The sequence below is a fragment of the Otolemur garnettii genome, unplaced genomic scaffold (genome assembly GCF_000181295.1).
Source record: "Otolemur garnettii isolate 467f Iridium unplaced genomic scaffold, OtoGar3 scaffold00002, whole genome shotgun sequence".
NCBI lineage: Eukaryota > Metazoa > Chordata > Mammalia > Primates > Galagidae > Otolemur > Otolemur garnettii.
In genome coordinates, this window is record NW_003852397.1 from 20,648,078 (window position 1) to 20,668,544 (window position 20,467).

At 41.1% G+C, this 20,467-nt stretch overlaps 1 protein-coding gene across 2 annotated transcripts in view; it reads left to right on the forward strand.

The window, feature by feature from the left end:
- Positions 1-2,762: 2,762 nt before the first annotated feature.
- The window catches only part of NCOA7 (nuclear receptor coactivator 7), a 144,647-nt gene continuing 126,942 nt past the window's right edge, over positions 2,763-20,467 (forward strand). For both annotated transcript variants that reach the window (XM_012805022.2, XM_003781645.3), the window contains exon 1: positions 2,763-2,903. The gene's annotated coding sequence lies outside the window, so the exon portion shown is untranslated. The remainder of the gene's footprint in view (positions 2,904-20,467) is intronic.

Here is a 20,467-nt window from a genome sequence, read left to right on the forward strand (position 1 = left end):
CCACAATGCACAGCTATTTTTTGGTTGCAGCCATCATTGTTGTTTGGCAGGCCAGGCTGGATTCGAACCAGCCAGCTCAGGTGTATGTTGCTGGCACCTTAGCCCCTTGAGCCACAGGTGCTGAGCCCAGAGCCTGAATTCTTAAAAATTACCATGTTCTTAAGAAATACAATTTCTACTGAGTTTTGATTTATAAGGTACTAAGATATACTAAATTATTTTAAGTATTACAGCTTACCTTCCAATTAATGTGAGTCTCAATTTAGGATAGTGATGTGAAAAAGAATGTTCTGCAGTAATGAAAATGTTACACTCTGTGCTATCCCAAAAGGTCATCTAGCCATAATTTAAATGTAAATGACCACATGTAGGTAATGTATACAGTATTGGACAGCACAGATCTAAGGGAGAAGGAGGTGGTTTTATTTATTCTGATTTCTTTATAATTTCTAGGCTTATGTAAATTACCAAATGCTCAGTTAATGAAATAAAATGAGTGAAGAATCTTTACAGAGTAAATTTTTTCCCTACCTCACCCTTACCCTGCCCCAAAGTGAGGAGAAGAACTTTCACTGTTGATATATCAGGACTTTCACTGTTAATAAAATGCTATAATAAGTATTTGATACAGCATGCAGCCTTAGAGGAGATCATGAATGCAGTGAAGGGGATTCTTAAATTACTTGCACTGTTTTTGAAAGGCTAACATTTTATAATTGATGTTTACTACTTCTAAAATACTCAATTCATCTCTTTGTCTAATAAAAAAAATTACTGTTTAATTTATTTGTTGACAAGACAGAGGATCCAGAGAAAAACAAAAGGGAGCTGGTGGTTAAAAACTGGGAAACTGAAGATTTGCAACTCAACGGACATTTCCTGCAAAAAGTGCATTCAAAACTTAAAAACCGTTAGAGTAAGCAACTGCCAAATTCTCCCAACTTCATCCACTGTTACATCACTAGTGGACATATACGTTTCTATAATTAAGACCTTCTAAATTTGGGACAAAACACAATGAATAATAATAGTTATCTTTTGATTAAAAAAAAAAAGTGGGGCCCTAGATCACCCAGAGTCTCAGGAAGCAGCCAAGTCATGTGTCCCTGGATGTTTCCCAGCCCAGTGCAGCGTGACTCCTATACTGCCCCACACCCAACCTCCACTTTGCTTTTAAAAACTACCTCAAAAAAATCTTATTTAATCACAATTTGTACTTGCCAGGGAACGCATTTTCCTTTTGCCTAATTTTTAATAACCTTTGATTTCATAATCCTAAAAGTGCTCATCAAAGAAATGTGAGACGAGCTGAGTTTCTCTGGAGATCTAGATCTTACGTTTTTATGACACAGTCAGAGCAGCTCTTTATATTTTAGTAATCTAATTTTCCCCTGTTGTAGGCTAATTATAAAATAACACAATGCTTGAAGAAAAAAGAAAAAGCCTGATTCTTCACATTCAAACCAGAAAGATGTAAATCTGGGGTCAAAATGTATACATGCTCCATACAGAACTGGACAATTATTCCATATTTGCAATATATTAATAGCCTAACGTGACCACCTGCAACTGAAATGTGGAAGGTTTTGCTCCACCTTCCAGAAAAGCTGTTAGCTTAAGCAGCATCAGCAACCCCAAGGAAGGAGGCTGCTAGCTATCGTGTCTGCGTAGATTCCTGTGACACACCGTTTCCAAACCAGCTGCAGGGTCTTGAGATTAGTTTGCGCATGTAAGGGTAAACCCCAGAGCGCGAACCTCCTAGTCATCTTGCAGGGCTGGTCATGGGACCGCAGAGGGAAAAGCAGCACCCAACTGGGGACGGGAAGCTCCAGGCACAGGCCCCACTGCTGATGCAGATCTTCCCAGCCAAAGTTCTGTCGGGTCTCTGCCAAGAGTTGGCTGGAGGGCCCAATTGCTACATTCCTATTGCTGTAATGATTGCAATTTGGCAGCACCCAGGGTGTTGTACCGGGAACGGGAGGGGGAGGCGATGGGGCGCCTCTTTGCTAAATGCAACGCCGGAAAGGACAGAAGGATGAATTTATTGTAGCCAGCGGTCCCCAGCTGGAAGGAAAGTCAAGGGGCATTAAAGCTCGGGGAGGCGCTGTCACTCCAGCTGTGCTCGCAAAGCCTTGCTTCTCACGGAGAGCCGGGGCCGAGGCGGGCCACGCGCCAGGGATGCGGCGGGGGGCGAGGTAAGCCGACCCTCCCAGGTGCCGCGTCCGGGAGGCCGGCGGCGGGGCGGCCGCGCGCCCGCGCTCGGGAGGCGTCACAAAGGGCCGAGGCCTGCGGAGGCCGCGCGCGCAGCTCTGCGGGGCGGGGCCGCCGGGCCCGGGCAGGGCCGGAGGGCGGAGGCTGCGGCAGCCGACGGCGGCTCCGGTGCCCGGCGGTCCCGCTCTGCTCGGAGGTTGCGGGGGCAGGGAGGATGCCGCGGCTGCAGCTGGAGCCGCCGAGCCCCGCCGCCGAGCACCCCGGCCCCCGCCGCGGCGGAGGGGCGCACAGCGCGCCGCGGGCCGGGCGGAGCTAGAGGCGGGCGCCCGAACCGTGTCGCGCCACCTTCAGTTCCCCGCCTCCGGCCGGGCCCGGGTGCCTGTCGCGGCCGATGCCCTGACCCTGTGAGGGGCTGCAGGGGCGGCGAGGCACCGCGGGTGGGGAGCGGCCTGAGAGATCCCGGCGGGGACTGCGCCCCCCGGCTCGGGACGCGGGGTCGGCGGGAGCGCGCCCCGCTCTCCCGCCTCCTCCCCTGGCTCCTCCTCGGCGCGCGGTCCTCCCCCGACCCCTCCTTCCTCCCACTGGAGAGGATGCGCTCCCCTGCGCCCGGCGGCAGAGGCCACCGCTCCCAGAAATGCGCGAGTCCGACCTCCTTCTTCCGGACCCCAGGAGCCGGCGTCCCCGCCCTGTAGGTAGGTGGGTGAGGCGGGGCCGGGCCCTCGCGGCCGCCGGCAGCTGATGCTGTCGCTGGGGAGAGGCCGCGGGCAGGGGCCAGGACCCGCCAAACTTGCCTCCCGCCGGTGTTCGGCGGTGCGCTCCGAGGTGTGCTAATGGCGCTCGACCCGGCCCCTTGTTAACCTGTAAACCTCCGCTTGAGCTGTGGGGTCGGGGACGGGCGGGGGGAGGTATTTGACCTTTCCCCGCCCACCCCCTGGGGGCCGGTGGGGAGCGGGCTGGCGCGAGGGTGGGGGAGCCTGTGGCTTATTTGGGGAGAAGACCGTTTGTTTTCCAGCAGCTCTCAGGTGGAAATTTATCACAGCTGTTTTTGGATAGGATTAGCAGGTGCGTTCTTCCTGTCTTCTAGCCAGAACGTATAGACCGGCGAAAGCTTCTTTTAGCGACATATAGTAGTTGGCTGTGAATTCTTGTATATTTCAGAGCTGTCCACGCGGTATATACAATTGACAGTGTTACCATCCACATTTTAAGGTCTGTTGAGAGAAGGTTCTAATAGGAGCCAAATTATCCAGGAGATCGATGAGGCTGGAGTATTTTTGTGCTGCCTCCTTAGGAGGCTCCTGTTTATGTGAAGGGATGTGTGGCAAGTTTGATACAGGTGCCGGGAGTTGAGATTCTAGTTCGAGGATGCACCCTTGTCAGCCAGCGGAGGCAGACTCCGGCTCAGCCTGACGTCCAACTCAGTGCTCTGGTGTGTATTTCTGAGAAACTGGTTATGAATTATTTCTTCTCTCTCCAGGCGTAAAATTCCTACATCAGGGCTTTTGGCAAGATTATCTCTTCCCAAACTGTCCTTTCTTATTTTAAACAGTAAGGTTTAGAGTTCTGCAGGGTGGATTATTGTAAACTCCAATTTTATGTTAACGCATTTGGGTTCAGAGATTGGGAGAAATGAATCAATATAAGCTCCAAGAAGACGAAATCTTTTTTTTTTTTTTTTTTTAAGACAGAGTCTCACTTTGTCGCCCTGGGTCGATTGCCGTTACGTCGTAGCTCACAGCAACCTTAAACTCTTGGGCTCAAAGGATTCTCTTGCCTTAGCCTCCGAAGTAGCTCGGACTACAGGTGCTCGCCACAACGCCCAGCTATTTTAGAGCTGAGGTCTCCTCGCTCTTGCTCAGGATAGTCTCGAACCCAGGAGCTCAGGCAATCCACTCACCTTGGCCTCCCAAGTGCTGGGATTGCAGGCGTGAGCCACCGCGCCTGGCAGAATCTTTTTTTTTTTTTTTTCATTGAGATCCCTGCGTCTGATGCATCATAGGTGCTCATTAGTTATTTGTCCGCTGAATAAACAAGTGTTTCAAGCTTCATATAAAAAGGACAATTTAGAATCACAATGTGTTTTTTCTGTGGCTGGTGAAATTTAACTGGATTTTAAAAATGTCTTTGTATAAATAGGCAAACTCAGTTATTTAAAAATTCTTATTTAAATTGTGACATTTTTAGGACCATATGGTATTCTCCTGTAATGTTATTAAATGAGGTAATCCTCCCCAGCTACTAAGTTCATGTCCTGTCTAAGCTTGCAAATTTTCCAGCCTCTTTGGGTAATCAAACCTATTTCAATTAAACTGTCAATTTTAAAAGTACAATTCATTTTAAAATGAAAATTCTAAATTACTCAGAAGGACCAGTGATCTGGTTAATAAGTGACATATTAACTTGTTTTACAGTTGAGTTTTTCTGGTTCCATCTAATTAGAATGCATTTTATTATAGGTAAAGGTAAAAATTACACATTTAGAAGTATCTGTGATTCCCAAATGATCTAAAACCTATAGTATACACAGTTTTAACTGTTTTCTTCAGTATGTAAACACATCAGTTTCCGTGTTTGACAGTCAGGATAGTTGTGAAATGAGGAGTTTGGAAGATACAGTGTCTGTCTTCTTTAAAATGTTATTTTGAAAGAAAAAAAAAACAAGTTCACTCCATCATATTTTATTTGATTTATTTTTGCTTTATGATATTTCCTGTTTTGATTTCATTTTGTTCTCTTGTCACATACATTTTTTTTTGGCTGGGGGTGGTTTGAACCTGCCACCTCTGACATATGGGCCGGCGTCCTACTCCTTTGAGCCACAGGCGCCACCCTTGTCACATAAATTTTGAGTCAGTGTTAATTTATTTTCAATCTCTGCTTAAAATTACTTGGGGGGTCGTCTCAGATTTTCTTTTGTCCTTTTAATACATCTTCATCCTCACTTTATATTATTCAAAAGACTTATTTTCACACAATATGGTTAATCATAGTTTATTACTATTACTTCTTTAAGCTAGGTGGGTTCACCCTAGATTGGTCAGGATTTTTATAAACAAATCCAATTCGTTATTATTTGTTAAAACAGAGCAAAAATTCCCCCATGTAATAAAGATAATTACATTTTGCAGGTCTGAAATGTGTAATGAAGGCTACTGAGAGTTTGTTTCCATTGTCTTCTTTGCTCATTTTATACTTTACACTTTACAAAAGAGCCCTCCCCTGTGGTTACTGTAAACCTTTTTACTTTGTTTCTTATAAGCACTTAACTTGTTTATTTGACAAACAAAAGAGCACTTAACAATGTGCTAGTTACTTTGGGCCTTGGCATCACAGTAAAATAACAGCTCTTTCCTAATCTTAGAATTGAAGAGGTATTTTTCTGTTGTGTGTGTCCTGCATCCAGATGCATAGTGCCTCTGGGATTGGATGACTCATTTTTGGGGTGCTGTCTCCTCCCCCCCATTGTCCTCATACTGAGGGACATTATTATTAAAAATAGTCAAAAGAAACCTCCTGTTATTTTCCTCTGAGATCGTGGTCCCTTTTATAGCTCCTATTTGAAGACCTATGCAACAAATTCCATTGTAGATGCCAAAGAAAAGCTTTATGTCCCCTGGACAATTAAAGTGGGTGTCTTTTTTGCATCGTCATACAAACTGAGAATCAGATAACTGATTATATTTCTACCTGGCAACTAGGAAATGAAGAGTCAAATCTGCAACTCGATTTTAATACATAAAAACCTGGGATTGGATGATTGCAACCTAGGTTGTTTTAACTTCTCCTCTGGTCTAGAATTTCTGTTGTATCTTGTTTTTCTTGATTTTGATGTTAATTCCATTTTCCCATTTTATTGAATTATATTTTTAAGCTGACTCACATCCTTTATAGAACAAGGCAAAATATGAAACATATTAATAAAACCAAATAAAATCAAAACATTGCAGAATTGATCTCTGGACACAGTATGTTTTTGTGAACAAATTTAAATGGCTACATATATATACAGGATGTCCAAAAAGTTTGTATGAAATTTAAAATAGTTGGATATTTTATTTTGTTTTTATTTTTCTTCATAGTGAGCTATTTTAAATTGCACACGAACTTTATGGACACTCTGTATTTTGAACAAATAGTGCATGTTTAAGTATATCTGAGCTGATATATATATCACCTCTAACGGTGAGAGGGTACATATATATACATATATATATCTCCAAATGGAAAGCAATGTTATATAGTTTTATGAACGTAAATTCTTATTTTCTTTACTAAATTTATATCCACTCATCACTAATTTGGACTTGGTAAAGTCATTCAGTTTGTCAGTTATATCTGGAATACCTCCCTTATATACTGTATTAGATTAAACAAGAGTTTCTATATAATTTAAAAAGTCATTTTTATTCAAATGTCTACCCTAAACTAGCTTAACATGCTACACTGGATCACCATTCTGATCTCCACATCAGTGATTTAGTGATTTACCCTTGTTTTAATAAATCAGGTATAGATTGTTCTTCTCTGAGTCTCTTCTGTTTACTATGAAATTTAAAAGATTGAGTTCCCTGAGTTACTTGACCAGGCTTTCTTCATTCTGATGTTTTGCCAACTGTTAAGTTGGTTGAAGTTAGCCAGGTAAATAGCTATTTACATCTACAGGATGCCAAATAAAGTTTGATATGTTTATCACCTATCCATATCAGCAGAGAGATTGACCCTTCTCAAGGGGTCAGTCATTGGTCCAGTGTTGAGTCCTTGACATCAAAATCGTCTGAATTCAAAGATGCTATTTAAAAGCTGGGAAGCAGTTTGGAGAGAAACATGGGAAGGTTTTTGTAAAGAAGCATCTCATTCTGACAACTTCTATCTATTTTTCTTTAAATTTATTTTTAGAATAAGTACTATGTTCATGTAGGTCAAAAGATGCATGTGGATTTACAGCTCAAGGATTCCCTCTTATCCTCATCTGTCAGTGACATTTTGTGCCTGTACTCCTCAATACTCCCTGTCCTATCCCTATGCATTTGACCCACAGTCATTCTTAGCAAAGCCCCTTTCTCACTGGTTGGGCCCTTTAAACAACTCTGATAAAAGTTCAGGGTTTTATGACACAAGCACACATGCCATTTGCCTGCAGTCCTTGTTTATGGACCCAAGTTAAGAATCTCTGTTTTAGTAATATAAAACTTACTATTACTTCCTGCACATGCATGGAGTACGATTTTTTTATTCTCCATGCTGTTCCCTCTACTTGGAACACTCTGTCCTCCTCTTTTCATGAGCAAGCCATGCTCAGTTCTGGTGTCATCTCTAATTCTATGAACTCTTAGGACCTTCCACATATAATTTGTGTTGTTAGTCCCAAGTGGGCTTCTATACTAGAAACAGGCATTTCTTATAAGTAGCAAAATTGCCTTTTTAGTAAAAATTAACTATGATTTTGGGTAGTGTGTAAGATTGATCAAAAAAAAAAAAAATCATGTACCTATAGTACCAGTTACTCCAGAGGCTGAGACAGAAAGATTGCTTGAGGCCAGGAGTTTGAGATCAACCTGGGCACATAGCAAGACTCTACCTCAAAAACAAAACAAGGTTGAAGGTGTTGTTTATCTGTCCCTCTTCTCCCTCTACCCACCCCTACCTCAGTATAATTCTCTTGTCTTTTAGTATCCTTAGCGAGTTGGTTCTACAACCAGTGTGGATACCAAAATCTGCAGATACTCAAGTCCCTGATGTTAAATGGTATAGTTTTTGCATATAATATATCCATATCCTCTTCTGTATTTTAAATTATCTCTGGGTAACTTATAATAATACACAGTAAATGGTATTAAAGTAGTTGTTACACTGTATGGTTTAGGGAATAATGACAAGAGAAAGTTTGTACATGTTCAGTACAAACTCAGCTATCCATTTTTTCCCCAAGTATTTTTGATCCTTGGTTAAATCTGTGGAAGTGGAACCCATGGCTATAGAGAGTCAATTACACATGTCCGTATCATTTTCTTAAATAGTCCTTGCTTGCCTTTATTAATTCTATCTCAAACATTGTGTTAACACTTATTCAAAACAGCTTTCATATTTATTATGACCCTTGTGTGTGAGAGTGCCACGTTTATGCCTCCAACTCTGGATTTTCTTCTGTAGTTGGTGGATAAAGAGGGCTTGTATGGTGTCACTAAAGTTTAGGGATCTAATAGGCACAAGGGTTACTCTTAAGAAATTGAAAGTGGGCTCGACGCCTATAGCTCAACCGGCTAAGGCGCCAGCCACGTACACCTAAGGTGGCGGGTTCGAGTCCCCAGCCCGGACCCGCCAAACAACAATGACGGCTGCAACCAAAAAATAGCCGGGCGTTGTGGCGGGCGCCTGTGGTCCCAGCTACTTGGGAGGTGGAGGCAGGAGACTCGCTTGAGCCCAGGAGCTGGAGGTTGCTGTGAGCTGTAATGCCACGGCACTCTGCCCAGGGGGACAGCTTGAGGCTCTGTCTAAAAAAAAAAAAAAAAAAAAAAAAGAAAGAAATTGAAAGTGTTCAACATTATTAGATGACATGAACCACCTGAAGAGAGTGACTGGTGGCCCATGCTAAAAAGTGACTTCTGAGTATGTGAATGAGATATTTTAAATTCCAGCCCAATTTGTCTGAGGTTACTCTACCTCAGAGTGCCTGGCATGTCAGAGTGCCTGGCATGAGGTCATTTGCTTTTGATGACTAACAGGATTAGAGAGTAAAAATTATTTGTTTAGCACTATTCATGAGGAATTTCTGACTTATGGGTTTTTCTTATCACTAACCAAGTATGTCTTGTAGTATAGTAATAACTCATGAGATAGCTTCATCGGTGTGAGAACCTACAAGATCTTTCATTTTCCTTCTGAAATTCTCAGTTCACTATGCAAACATTAGATTGACTGATGTGTTTTCCCAGATACGTTCATACCAGGAATTGAGAGTGCCCTGAATAGTAGTGATGAATGTTTTATCCTTTGGATGAGTGTAGCACCTGCTATATGGTAAAAATCATAATTTCAGGTTATTAATCTGTTGGGAGGATCTGTGTAGTCATATGGTCTCAGGTGTTTACCCCTGAGCCCTTATTCCTCCTTTCTGGTTGAGTCCCCCAGGGTACTACTACCTGTCTCTGGGGGCCCACTGAAACAACTACTAGTTAGCAACTCTTTGATTTTTGAATTACAGGGCCTTCCAAAATAATTTCAATTTAGCAATTTCAGTTTAACTCTTTACAAAGCATTGCAATAATGATAATGGAATAGAAAATTTGTAAAACAAAAACTTAAGATAGCCAAGACATGAAAAAATATTGACTTCATTGCATCAAAGAAATACAGATCATTATCGGATTTTGGAACTTGGTAATGATGCTGGCAAGAGTGAGGTTGTATCATATTCGAGTAACAGTGAGAGAGTATGTTGGTATAGACTACATGGTGGGGAGTTTAGCTCATGGAATCCTTTGGCATTAGTGATTCTATTCTGAAAATACCCTAAGGAAATAATCAGCAATGAGGCTGACGTTTGGTGATGAGTCCATGATGTTTAAGACGCAACTGGCATGGTGGAGCCAGTTATATGGCTTAGAATCCTGTTCCACCAGTTACCACCTATGTGATCTTAGGCAAGTTAATTTCTCTGCACTTTGATTTTTCTTATTTGTCAAATGAAGATAATAATAGTATCTAACTCCTACATTGTACAGAGAATTAGGTAAGTTAATTTATGTAAAGTACTTGGAACCCTGCCTGGCACAGAGTAAGCAACTATATAAGTATTAGTTATTATCAAGGGTGATATTGTGAAAATTTGAGAAAAATCTAACAATGGAGTCACTTTTTAAGTGATAGCATCTATAAATGATAAAATAGCTGTTAAAAAATGATTTTGTATCGTGTTTAATCACGGGAAGACATTTGTAATAACTGAGTTAAACATACACCATATGTGCAGAAAGACCCTAATTTGATTTTTAAAACCATTTGCATAGAAGAAAGGAAAGTGACAACATGGCATTCTTCCCCCGCTGATGGGATCATAGGAGATTTATGTTTTCTTTTTTCACATTCTTATTTGTATGTATTTCAATAATTATTAAAAATGATCACAGTTAACATGTATAATTCTTAATTTTGCTTTTTTATTTTACCAAACACATACTCTTTTTGACATATTTTACATTCTCTTCCTCCTTTTAAAGCTGCTATTTCACTTCCTCAGAGTCTTCACCCACATATCATCTGCTTGGTATTTTCTTGCATTTAGCTCACTTGCTTTGTGTATAGATCAGTCTCTCGTCTGTTTCTTCCAGAATAGGCAGAGCAAGTAAAATGATTTATGAGATTTTATGGTGGTGCTTTTCTCTTGGGGCTAAGCCAGAGAATGCTGTTTAGGTGATGAGGGCATGGCATCCTCTCCACATTTCATGCATTCAGCCTTACCTCTCACGCTGACTCTGCATGAACTTGGCTCTCCAGTGGGGTTAGAATCCTCACTAATCCCACACACAAAAGGGTAATACCTGACTCCAACCCCTGTGCTGTCTTCCCGATCTGAAATCAGCTTCCACAATTCTCCATTTAAAGTCGGTTTTTTGCACCTTGATAATTCCATGAACACTTTCTAAGCCATCTATTCTACTCCACTTTCAGTTCTCTTGGCACTTTAAATAAATGTACCACACGTGAACTAAATATTGGCTTACTTTATTGCTTAGTTCTTACAGTAAACTTACAGGGTTTATGTTTTGTATTACTCTATGTCTTTGTTTTCTAGCACAAGGTATTCACATACATTCACGTAGAACCCAGGAAAATTGGATGTTCGTGTGTTGATGACATTAGAGATGACTTTTGAGTTTTCAGCTTCATATTCCCCTTGGTTCATCTTTCTCTTTTCCTTATTTTCACGATCAGAATGTTACATCATTTGGTATCCTGAAAGATATTTTTGCCTGAAGAGCTGATAACAGATACTCATTTCTAAAATCTAAAAAAGGGTTCAATAGCAGAGAACACACCAGTTAGCAAATGCATTTATAATAGGGTCTTATACAGATTTATCCTAGTTGCAAGAACAGCTCTATCAACTCTAAAATATTGCTTGTTTGCTGTAGACATTTTCACGAATCTGTCAGACTGTATGTAAAGTTCATAAATGTGTTGGAAGTTCATAGATCTTGCATTTCCTAGAAAAGACCAAGGCCCAGGAAATGTTTTTATATCTGCGCTCTCATAGTGTAGAGCAGTGATTTACAAAGTAGGGTCCATGTACCCCATGAGGCTATGAAAAGAAATTGTTAGAATGTCTGTATCATCATCTCATGACTTCTATTTTTGTTAATGTGTAAGTGCAGAAGAAATTAGGGTTTTATCCTCAGATGCTTTTATTGGTATGGAATGTGATTTTTAAAAGTAAAGACCACTAATCTAAATAAAAGGCAAGACCTTGTTTCATAACCTCAAGGCAGTTTCTGTTTTTTAGCCACAACAAGTCAGAAGTCAACTTATTAAATATGAATTCTGTATCTGGCTTTAACTAGTTATGTGCACATTGGCATGGATGGACAACGTGAGACACATTCCTGCTGGTTGTAGTCTGATTGGAAAGAACATGGGCATGAGGAACAATTAGAAGATGTCGCAGGGTAGCAGAAATGTGTGCTGCAATGACCTGGCAATATGAGTTTGTTAGTCTAAAATTGCTGGGGGCTCAGCGCAGTGGCTTACGCCTATAATCCTAGCACTCTGGGAGGCTGAGGTGGGTGACTCAGGAGTTTGAGACCAGCCTGAGCAATAGCAAGATCCTGTCTCTAAAAAATAGCCAGGCACTATTGGCAGGCACCAGTACTAATGGCAGACACCTGTAGTTCTAGCTACTCAGGAGCCTGAGGCAAGAGAATTACTTAAGCCCATGAGTGTGAGTTTGCTATGAGCAAACAGCACTCTACCCAGGACAAAAGAGTGAGACTGTCTCTAAATACATACATACAATTGCTAAGGAAAGTGTGATGAGAGTGGCATGGTATGTGGTGATGCTGTGTTCCTTAAATATTTCAAAGCCCCTAAATATTTTTTGATAATCAAATTGGTTCTTAGTCCACTTACTCAAATAAGCTGTCCTTGAATTATCTCCTGGGCATAGATGTTAACTGGATGAGCTTTCTGCTCTAATATTCAAAATAATATTTACCCGTTTTTCTCAGTGACATGCCTGCAATTCCTTTTTGTTGTACAAGAATGTGGCAGAATAGTCATGGTAGGAAAGTAATCAAGTTTTTGGAGTGGAATCCTTTTGGAGCAGTGATGGTATACAGATCGATTTTAAGATCAGCATATTAATTTCCTAGGCCTGCCATGATAAAGTACCACAAACTAGGTGGCTTAAAATAAGAAAAGTTTTAGGTCTCACAGTTTGGAGACTACATGTCCAAAACTAAGGTATAGCAGGGCCATGCTCCCCCTGAAGCCTATAGAGTAATCTATCCTTGCCTCTTCCTAGCTTCTGGTGGCTTGTTGGCAAACCTTGGCATTCCTTGGCTTGTAGCTGCATGACTCTTGAGTTTTACATGCATCTTCCCATGGCCTTCACCTTCTGTGTGTCTCTCTCCCCATGACCATCATCTTATAAGGATTCCAGTCATACTGAATTAGGCCTGCACACCACTCTGGTATGACCTCACCTTCCCTAATTATGTCTGCATTGACCCTGTTTGCAAATAAGGTCACATTCTGGAGTACTTAGGATTATGATTTTAACTCTTACGCTCTTTTGGGGGTAACACAACTCAATCCATAACTGTAAGTAGTATCAGTATACCAAGACAATGCACAGGGGCTTGTCAAATGGTACTTTTAATGACAACCGAAAGGAAAGGAAGCTTTCCTCTACTATTTTTGTCAATTGGCTGCTTCTGCCTCTGGGTTTTGGTATCTCAGGCAGGTAGAATTATTTATATAGACAGTAAAATGTGCTATGTGGTTTTGATCTTCCTGGCGAAACTCCACGAAGTAATTTGTGGATCAGGATGTGTGTAAGGGTGTATCTTTTTGTATGATAATTCTGCATAACAGCCTCCAAACCTCAGTGGTTTATATCCATAAATATTTATTTCACATTCATGGATCTGCAGGTTGACCACGGTTTGGCTGCTTTTGGCTGGATTTGGCAGGGCTGAGCTGAGCCCCATTCAGGTAGGGAGGCATTCAGGTCTGGTCCGTATCTTCGTCCTGAGACCCAAGCTGAGGAAGGAAAAGCAGCTGCTGCCAGCATGTTCTTTTGGAGGAGAACAGAGGTGTCTATTGGTCAAAAACAAGTCGGAAGGAAAATTGGGTGGAGACATATACTCTGGTCTAGTGCACAATACCACAGAGTTGCATGGCATGGGATATGGATGTAGAATTCTCTTACAGGGAGGGAAGGAGTGCATAATTAAGAACAATCCAGTTTACCAGAGTCCTTTTTCCTTTGAACTCTGTGAGAACTCTTCTAACAAGCAACTCAATTAACTTTTAAAAAAAAAGTACTTAAACCATAGATTTAGTTTCTTAACCCAGTTTCCTAGAAAATTATAAATGAATATCATATGCATAATTCTTTTTAAGAAGAAGTCAGTACTTCACAAAACTGATTCAGTTGCACGTCTGGCGTATTTCCTGCCCCTTACACACTTTCTTGGGGCTTTGTTCCTGTGTATTTACCACATGTCTGTGTATTCACCACGTTTTAGTGCTAACCAAAGCTGTAGATGTGTCTCTCCGTCCTTATTCAACGCATCTGAGGCAGAATCAGGTAGAATTGCTGGCCTCTTGAGTGTTCTTTGATAGAGAATGTTTTCATGAAGGAGACAGCTGTTTCTAGTTGACAGATGTGATTGTTGATTGCACAGCACTAGTGAGATATCACCGTGAATGGCGGTTTTTGGAGCTGTCCCGCTTCTAACACCCTCCCCACCAACACTGGTGCATGTGAACTGGCTGTTTCTCACTTCCCGTTAGCACTTCCTCTGCGTACCATACATTTTATTTGGCATAAATATTTCATATCCCCTTTTTTCTGATTTATTTATGTAACCTTGTGCCCTTTGTCAGAAATGGAAGCTTCTTTAAAGTGTATTGAGTCCCTTTTATATTCATAGGTTTTAGATAAGTAGTAAGTGGTAGGCATAAAATGAGTTCTTAGTAAATGCTTATGGAATTAAAGAAAATCACTCATAAATATGTTTCATGGCACTAAGGAGTAAGTGTAAAGTGTTTATTGCCACCTGTACTCTCCATGTGAATAAATATGCTGAAAGCACATTAAAAAGAGTAATAATAACTCAGGTTTTCATTTTGTATTTTTACTAGTATAAGTGTATGCCAGTGTATAGCATTTAATTGCATATCTTATCTGCAGAGAACAAAGCAGCATATGGCCCTTTCCTTAGTTAAGTGGCAGTTTACCTGCTAGAGTCAACTTTGTGTTTCTTATTGATAAGGTCTTAGGGGACACTCAAATTTAATTCTTGAAAACTAGTGTTTGCTACCCATGTACTATATATTTTTGAAAAGGCATTCCATTCAATTTTTAACACCTTTTATTCATCAAATTTTACTAGTTTTGTTTTCATCTGTTAACTCTTAATTCAGATCCATCAAAAATAGATTGTCTCACAGTTTACTGTCTGGTGAAGCACAAAGTAATAATTGTTATTTGTGGCAGTAATAGTAATATCAGTAAATATTGCTCATACTTTTCTCTCCTGGAACTGAAGGAATTGGGGTGTGGTACAATACCAGGACCATTTGCTGTGAGTGTAGGGTGCCAGTATAGTGATTCACATTGGCATCTGTTCTCTGCAAGGCTTGGAGAGAGAGATTGCGTTTTGTGCCCATAAAGAGACTCCAGAAGAGAAGTATGGAGCTTATTCCTCTTGGGCCAGGGATAGATGTCCGCAAAAAAACCAAAGAGGCCAGATAGAGACCCTATGATTTTAGGAATGGGTCTGTTTGATAGTGTTACAATGTGTCGCAACCCCTTGGGCCCCTAAGGCCCTGGTCTCATTGCAAAAAAGAACCAGGCCTGTCGCGGATTGTGCATGCTTGAGGGAAACGGGCCTTCTTTGCTGGGTAACCCCGAGCAACCTCCTCATTAGCCTTTTATTGAGACTGTACAATACAGGTGAAGGGACTATTCAACAAAGACTACGTGCCTAAGGATTGCCATGGGCTCCGGCTTTCTCCGCAAGGAGCACCTGCGGACAAGTTACCCCAGGGTCCACCGCTCAGCTGCAGATCATCTTGGTCAGAGGTCGTCTGACTCTTGGAGTCCCCTACAACAATGAATTTTGGAAGTTATTGAGAACAAACCTTCCTTCCCATTTTGACTGTTCATTGGTATTTAGAGCCTACCACCTTTAGATTTCTAAGTCTTAGAGATCATCTGAAGCGATCTTCTAATGCTGGAGAACTAGTAGCAGGTGTCCTTAAAACCTCACTGTGGGTGATGCTGGCATCATTTTATTTTCTAGCTCTCGTGAGGAGCAATCATGTATTATAGATGTAGCAGGTACTCAGTAAATCATGACTGATGGTGAGAAAGAGGAAGCTTTCTCCTGTGGCTGGGAGATTAGATCAACAGAGTCCCCTTCTCTGTTTCCATCACCTCTAGTAACTTTCTGTGTGATTTAATGGAGATTTCTCCCTTCTGATCTCCCTTTGTGTGCAGGTAGAAAACTGTTCAAACCTGACTTTGTGCCTTATAAGTATTAATTAAATCATTCAATGCCTTTAAAATCTTGGGTAGAAAAAAAAACAACTTTTGTAATTTAAAATTAGTAATGGAATAAATATATATTTTTTTACCTTGTACTTTTTTTTTCTGTTTTTTTGTTGTTGTTCTTGTTTTTGTTGCAGTTTTTGGCTGGGGCTGGTTTGAACCCGCCACCTCCGGCATATGGGGCCAGCGCCCTACTCATTGAGCCACAGGCGCTGCCCAAATATTTTATCTTTAAATCAAAATTCTGAATTCTGATTCTTTGTATTTACCAATTTTGTTTTTTTGTGTGGAAATAATCAGATTGGAAGATTATAACTAAAAATAGTAGAAACAGAAAAAAGTTGCTACCTGTTAAGATCATATTCAAGGACATGCCATTACTCCTATCCTTAAAACTTAGTTTCATTTAATTCAATTAATTAAGGGACTGTGCTTTCAAGTTAGCTCTTTAAAAACCTAATCAGTGCAATAAGTATTTATTGAATATACTAACATGTTTGCTGTAGTGCCTAACTGAATTGTAATGACTAACCTAGATAAAGATCAGTATTTACATCCTGAAGGACAATTAGCCAGAAAGTAGGGTTCAATCTCTTGTTCTTTTTAAATGCGGTGAAGTCTAGAAAGAACCAAGCAGCTGATATGAAATTTCTGTGGTGACAGCGTAGCCTTAAAGGTCATTACTAGTAGTTCTTTGGGGTCAGACAGAACTGATCATTCTGGCTGTAACTCTTACAGCTACTTGACCTTGGCTACATTCTTTAATCTTTCTAAACTAAAGGCTCCTTATCTGAAAAGGATTGAGAATACTAACTCCCTCATATAGTCCTCAAGATAAATAAACTGTGTCAGTGTTGAACAAAAACTTTGGTGCCTAGGGTTAGTGTTCAAGAAGTGTTTACCTGCTGGCTACTTTCTGTCGTCTTTATATTCATGAAGTTCACCTCCCTGGTTAGTTCACCTGGTGATTTTCCAGGGCACATTTGAATCTAGCTGTCCAGGTGTTGTTGAAAATAGTGTTTCATGAACACTTGAATATTTGAATTCATTCAAATCTGAGTGGATAGAATTTTCTGATCCATGGGGGACTAGACTCCAAAGACATCTGTTAGACACTTTGAATCTCTGTAACAGCTATTTTACAGATAAGGAGACAGGGTTAGAGAAATGGGATACCTTGCCCAAGGCTACATACCTTGCAGGTGCTAGAGGCCTGTCTCGCTGTTGCAGCTCTTCCCTGACCTGGATGCTTAAGGGTTATACAAATAAGCACAGAGCATATTGAAAACAGAGCTTGTGTGGGGTTCATAACATCTCAGCTTTAAAGGAATTTTGAGATTAAAAAATTTAATTTAGAAATTACCTAAAATGTCAGCTTGCCCATAGGGTTGATTTTCCTCTCAGTAGTAGTTCTCAGTGGGTGTGGTGCCCATGGGCGCCCCAGGGCCCTGGGCTGGCTTGGCCTTGGAGGTGTGTACTGGCATTTAGTTAGAAGGAAGCACAGATCCCAAATGTCCTTCAAGAAGTGAGACAGTCCAAGAAAATGAAGACTTGTTCCTTATACTCGGGGATTTCAGATCTTCTATAGGATCTTTGTGAATCTATTTTGTGTCTTCTGATGAACTTGTGCCTGAGAATTTACACGTTGAAATACCTATGATAAATTTCTTTCCTTTTGGGCATTCCATTGATTTTATAAAATTAACTATGTAAGTAAGTTACATTATCTGTGAATTTTATTCTAAAGGACATTAGATAGATAGATAGATGGATGAGACGTTGGGCTGGGGTAAGGTTGGGAACTGCCCCTTTACAGAAGTTGAAACAAAGGAATCGCTCAGCTTTTGTTCAGTTCTCTAGGTGATAAGAATCCACTTATCTGCAGTCAGCTCTCTGTGTCTGCCAGTTCTTCCTTCCACTGAGCCAAACCTCTCTCCCCGTGTCCAACGCCTGGTGCTAGGTATACCCCTTGAAGATCTATCTATCAAGACTAAATCCTCTACTGAGTAGAGATTCTCCAGGTATTTAAAAACAGTTGTATTTAATACCAAGTCTTCTCAGCAAGGTAAACCTGACCAACTCCTTTAACTAAATTCTTAGAATTTAGAATTTAGTTTTAGTCAATCATCTGATTGCTCTAATTTCCCTATATTTTTCCCATAGTGTAAGGTCCAAAGCTAAATGCAGTAATCTTAATATATTCTTATTCTCAAAAAGAGTGCTATAGACTCTCATAATGTTTTTATTTTGAGTTGATTTTTTTTCTTTTTTGAGAGGTGGGAGGAAAGCAGTGGACTCACACCACAGGTGCAGCGATCTTATTGTCATCCGAAACTGCAAATCATACTCACCTGTGCTAGTGCTGGGCTCTCCCTCTCTCCTTCCTTAGCACCTCACCAGTGGAACCGAGATTCACGTGGGATAAACACCTCATAATAATTGACTCCTTTCTGAATCCTAATGCTGTTATCCAGGTGATTATTTATGCCTCCAAAAGGCTGATAATGTGGCCTCTGTGGTTTCCTTCAAGTCGACGCTAGGACCTGGCCCAACAAATGCATTACACTCTTGACATCCTTCCTCCAGGTTGAGGATGGAGGTCAGCTCCCAGCTCTGAGCTGAGGTTAGTCAGTTGCTTAGCAAATACCTCTTGGTGCAGAGGTTCAGTGAGTTCTTTCATCTATCCATAGAAACAAACATCCACTTACACATGTAGCCCACAATTCTCTACCTTATCCATAAGCAGATGAGAAATTTATCAGATGCCTTTTAAGTGCAGTTACACTATGTTTATTACCTAAATTTTCCTGATCCTCATTTCCAAAGAGGGAAACAAGGTCAGTGTAATTTGACTAACCCAGCATTCCAAGAATATCCTCTCTTCCACCTGTCCTGCACTCCAGCCATACCAGGTTCAGGAGTCCTGAACACCACGCATTCCCTCCCTGTGGCTTGTACTTCCTCATTCTGCCTGCTGAGCCCCACCCCCTCTGCAGTCTGTCTGGGACACACCTGCTTCTCTTGAGAGCCCAGTGCTGGGGCATCACTTGGGATGTTGCCCAGAGGCTCCTAACCTTCCAGGCAGAGTGAGCTGCTTCCCTGTCTGTGTTCTGGGGTTCTCTGTACCCATAGAGAGCTGACCACTTCTCATTTTATCAGCTGATGGGCTGCAGGGATGTTTTTCTGAGCTTCCGGGCTTAAAAATGCTGTCTTCAATTTTCTGTCTGTAGCAGAGTAGTAGTTGGTCCATGGCAGAAATTACAAAAAGGCTTTCACTTTGTTATTCTCCTGAATGGTTTGTTTTCTACAAACATTCTGAATTTCAGGTCCTTAACCAGCCCACCATAAGGATCATTTCTAATGTTTTTCTGGGCATCTACGTGATTTCCTTCAGTGTGCGGTTTGCACAGTCCCCTTTCTAACTTACGTTAAAGATTAAAGTGCATTTGACTGTTTTCATCCTTCTGGCATTTTCCACACCTTCCTCAGTTCCTGAACCCGTCAGTGACTTTTTAGAAACCTCATTTGTGTGTCCTCTTCGGCGAGAGAACTTACTAAATGATAAGTTTGATAAGTCTTCATTTGGAGTATTTAGGATCTAAAGTATTTTCTCTTAACTCATCTTAGGTAGGAGAGCACTGAAACTCACATTGGTTTAATTTTTTTTTTTTTTCACTTCAAATTTGAGTTCCCTACACAGAGAACAAGGGGGCCAGAGTTGACTAGTTCCCCATTTATTCTTCATCTAAAACTTCCTCCCGCTTTCCCAAGTAGCAGATTGGTAGCTGTCCTCAGTCATCCCCTTGTTTCAGGCATAACTTTTAACTCTTTGTTGCCGTTCAATTTTGTTTTTTGCTGCTGTTGCATTGTTTTTGTGACACACATTTGTTGCCTCCTCCCGTTTGCTTTCAAGTTGTGGCCTATGCTTGTGTCTGGTTTTCTGTCCTTCCCAGGTTTCTCTCTTGTTAATGAGTATTCAAATTTTTGACCTCGGTTAACACTAAAATTTTAATATGCTTCCTTCGTTTTGATGAAGGTGTGGCTTTGAGAGAAACTGAACCCCTGTCATAGTTTGGTATTATTTTCCAGGAGGAAATGTCTAGAAAAGGTACATTTTGGTTTGTTCCCTAAGTGGCCAAACTCATTATATGGCTGACCACATACAGTGACCAAGCCTCCGTGTATGTCCCTGTCGTTCTTTCATTTGTATATTAGGAAACATGTTTTGGGGAAAACAGTTCCCAGACATCATGGGTACACTGGTGTTTCTCGTCCTGACTTGTTATACATGAATGTTCAAGAAGCTCAGTGTGTTAGATGTGAATCCACAAAGTCATACATGCCGTGTGCGTCTGTACTGGTTTGATGGAGTTAGGGAATCTTTCTCTGTTAGCTCCCTTCTTAAATTCTGTTTAAATCAGGGGTGTCCAAATTGTAGCCTGCAGGCCACCTGCTGATTTTGTGAGGATTCTTTTTTTTTTT